We start from the raw sequence: 4,412 nt of genomic DNA on the forward strand, positions 1-4,412 counted from the left end.
AAGAAAAAAGAAAGGCTGGGGATGTAGCTTATGTGAAAGATCTAAGTTTAACTCCCATTAATGCAAGGAGAAAAAAGAAAAATGAAAGAAAAAAAAATAGACAGAACTGAATGGAAATTTTAGAATTTTTCTTTTTTTGGCAGAACCAGGGATTAAACTCAGGCCCTTGCACTTACAGGGAAGCGCTTATCCTACTGAGCCATCTCTCTGGCCCAGAACTTTTCTAAAGAACACAAAATTGAAGTACATTGGAAAAAAATTATCAAATTTGATAGAAGACACACCTACAAATTAATGTAGCTTAACAAACCACAAAGGAAGACAAACCCAAGGAAATTCATGCACAAACATCATACTCAAACTTCTTAAACACAGCCCCTCCCCCATCTGTAGATGCCTGAAACCCAGCCTGGTACAAAGCCCTATGCATGCACAGTTTGCTCCTGGACACATACCTATCATAAAGTTTAAGTTAGAAACGAGGGACACAAACAGATTAATAGATACTAATACAGTAGAACAATTATAACAAAATACTATAACCAAACTTATTTAAAAAATCATTTATTTCTTTTTTTAAAAAATTTTATTTATTTATTTGTGTGTGTGTGTGTGTGTGTGTGTGGCCAGCTCAGTCCACCAGGGGGCGGGGCTCGCTGGCATGTGATGCTGGGGGATTGAACCGTGGTCCCTGTGCTTTGCTAAGCTTGTTCCAAGTAGGTGCTTTAGACCACTGAGCCATCTCACCAGCCCCCCAATCATTTATTTCTGGAATTTTCCATGTAATATTTTCAGACAGCAAGTAACTAAAAGGGCAGAAAGCAAGAGTTCTGGATAAGGGTGAGATTATTACACTAAAAAGTCTCAAAAGTATCCAGAAAAAAAAAAGCAATGATAGAATAACATGGATTACTACTGATTTATTATCAGACATCATGGTTGCAGACTATATCCATAATGCTGAATTAGACAAAAATATAGGTAGTCAGACAGGACCAGGCCCTCAAATGAGTCAGTGCAGAAACAAGATACCTTGTAACTGTGGTACAGACAGGCAGCACCTCTGCATGGGTCAGACTTCAAGATAAAGATAAAAGCACCTGCATACTTCATCAGGATAAAATCAGGGATTAATATTCTAAATAGGTATTGATCACCTTGAGAAAGCCAGGAAGAGCCACTAACCCACCCCTACATGAAAAGCTCCTGTTCTGCATTCATGTGACTTGCTTCCCCCATTTCATTTCAATTCCATTGTACCTGAGCAATTATACTCACAATCTGCTTGGTTGATCTCTCTCTCTCTCCTCCCTCCCTCCCTCCCTCCCTCCCTCTCTCCCTTTCTCTCTCTCTGTCTCTGTCTCTGTCTCTGTCTCTGTCTCTGTCTCTGTCTCTCTCTCTCTCGAACCTAGATGGTATTGGAGACTGTTCTCCTCTTGAGAGCTTGAAAACTATTTGATGTTTGACAATACACAGTCAGGCTTGGTGATGCACCCCTGTAATCCCAGCACTCAGAAGTCTGAGGCAGGAGGTTCATGTGTTCAAGGCCAGACCGAACTACATAGCAAGACCCTGTCTCAAAAAACAACCCCAGCAAATCCAGCCCTCTACCCAAAAAAGAAAATAAGCTGAATACCTGATGAAGTTTTCAATGTCTGCAGGTGTTAATTCGTAAGACAAATAAAAGGACCTATCTAGTGGGAAGTCTCAACTTTCTACTTTGAACTCTCTACTTTGGTGGAAACTAGAAGCAGATTATGAAGGCAGTTAAGTGTACAGCAATCCCAGAGCAACACATGAATGCTATAAAAGGGGATTAAGGAATTAAAAACAATTGGCAAATCAAGACAGAATAAAAAATGTTCAAATAAAAGCCAGGGGTGGTGATACACACCATTAATCCCAGCAACTTGGAGGTTGAGGCAGGAGGATTAGCACAAGTTTGAGGTCAGCCTGGGGTTACATAGTCAGTTCAAAGCTAGCCTCAACTACATAGCAAGACCCTGTTTAAAAAAGAAAGAAGGAAAAAAAAAAAAAGGAAAAATCAAATAACTCAAAAAACAGGAGAAATTAAAAAAAGACACTAAACAAAATGGTAGCTCTAAATCCAACCATACCAGTAAGAAGTTTGACAGAATAGATTAAAAAAAAATAGTACAGGCTGCACTCAATGGCAGAGGGCTTGCCTAGCACATGCCATCCCCTGGATGCCATTAGAGCAGTGCAGAAACAAAAGCTCCAAATATTTACACGTCATACACTTCAAACACAATGACATAGGTATTTGAAGTTGAGAGGGAGAGAAACACTTCCAGAATTGGACCTCTATAGCCTAGGAAAAACCTCTAGGAAAGCAACAAGAACTCTGGCAAAACTATAAAATCAAACTTTTCCAGAATTGTGAAATGGCTCCCTGGACTGTCAGAGAAAACCACCTGGATCCCAGCAGTAAGAATGAGTTTTGTGGTGCTTCATGTACCTGATTCCCTTTACCCTCTCCCCAACTCTGATGCAGGCCTTCAAAGGAGGAGCCTCCCAAGCCCAGTAGTTGTGCAAACCAGCAGCCAGTGGAGGCAGCAAGCAGGCTGGGAGTCACATCCCTATCTGACCTGTATAGCTTCCTAGAAAGTCCTAGCAGCTGACCTAACTCAAGAGCACAAGGAGTGAACAGCATTTTTCCCCAGGGTACTTGTCAACTGCAATTAACAGCAACAGATCATTACCATGGCAGGAGCCAGAGGCCACTGGAGCAGCCAAAGCAGCCAGGGAACAATCAAAAAGCTGAGGAAAAGCAGGAATACCGCTACACACATGCCCAGAAAAGTCCTGCAAAGGCCCCAATCTCTCACCTCTGCTGCCCTGAGGCTCTGTGCAAACAGGACATGAAGGCTGAGCAAACTGCGCATGGCCTGCCAACGCTGATGCCATGCTTAAACCTAGGTTCAGAGCCCCTTGGCAAAGACTAGGTGCCTTACTGGTTTAAGACATTTAAGGAAATCTTTACTTTTCAGCCCATCACTAACAAAGCCTATCAAGCAGACTGCAGTGAGCATGAACCAAAGAGCACTAGCTTCCCGTGCCCAATCCCGTGTGCGGGTCAGAGAAAATGACCAAGTGGTGTACTTGAGGGATGAGGTCCTAACAGCCACAGTTTAGCAGTTTCCAATAATTTACTCTAGGAAAGGGTGAGGACACCCTAAACCATCTACAGTGTGTCACCTAGTAAATCTACAACACATGAGGGAGCTGGTTCTGGGAGAGGCCAGTATTTCAGTAATCAGCAAAAGCCCTACTTTATCCTAAGCTGAAAACCTCGACCCTGTACCCAGGAGTCAGCTGGGTCAGTTGGGAACAGCCAACGACTCAGTCCTGAGGTAGTCAGCTGGCATCTTTTGGTCTCAGAATCCTTGGTCCTCTAGATTTTGTTGGCCCCTGGAAGGCACCCCAGGCTCATGATAAATTTGGATGTGACAGGACTGGGAACACCACAGGACGCTGAGCCAGTCTTCAACCCCCATTTCTCCTTATTTCAAGAACCTCAATTTGGTTCAGAGCAGCAATGTACCAGCTCCTGGTAAGGGATCATACTATGTTTAAGTTAGCTATGACAATTCTACTTTCTATTCTTCTCATTTGATCACAGGTAAGGATGGCCAAGTGACCAAGTATATATCTGCTGCACAATTCTGGGGAAACTTTTGCTCTCTTAAAAAAAAAAAGGGGGGGCTGGCCAGATAGCTCGAAGGACTAAAGCGTTTGCTTAGGCAGAGCGCAGCAGCCAGGTTTGATCCCAGGCGCATTGTGTTGGTCCTGCCCCCAGGGCACACTGACATGGCAATTGAGATGGGTGTGGTGGCGTGTGCCTATAATTCTAGTGCTTGGGAGGCTGAAAACAGGAGAATCACTATGAGTCTGATCTACATAGTGAGATCCTATAGACCCTGTACTGAAAAAAAAAAAAAAAAAAAAAAGAGACAAGATGACAGGATGCAGGCATAGTAGCAAACACAGTGGTAAACACTTGTAATCCCAGCACCCTGGAAGGTGGGAACAGGACTGCAAGTTCCAGCCCACACCAGGCAACTTAGCAACTTAGTGGAACCCTGTCTCAAAATAAAAAAATTAGAACTACCACTTCTCTTCCCTTCCTCCTGCTTGGAACATGGGTATGATGGCAGGAGATGTTACAGCCATCACATTGGTGGTAACAGCCAAGAAAAATACAAGGATGTGGAGCTCAATACTGCCGAGTTGCTGAACCAACCCAGCTTCCTGTCATGTAAAAGCATCAATCTCCTTTGAGCACTCTGAGTGGGCTTTTCTTTCTTTTTTTTTTTTTTTATTTTTTTTTTATTTTGTTTGTGTGTGTGTGTGTATGTGTGTGTGTGGCCATCTCAGCCCACCAGGGGGCG

General features: G+C 43.2%; 1 protein-coding gene across 1 annotated transcript in view; it reads right to left on the reverse strand.

The window, feature by feature from the left end:
* Positions 1-4,412, reverse strand: part of Prkrip1 (PRKR interacting protein 1) — a 35,505-nt gene that overhangs the window by 17,560 nt on the left and 13,533 nt on the right. The window lies entirely within an intron of this gene.

Source organism: Octodon degus, unplaced genomic scaffold, assembly GCF_000260255.1.
Source record: "Octodon degus isolate 3935 unplaced genomic scaffold, OctDeg1.0 scaffold00035, whole genome shotgun sequence".
NCBI lineage: Eukaryota > Metazoa > Chordata > Mammalia > Rodentia > Octodontidae > Octodon > Octodon degus.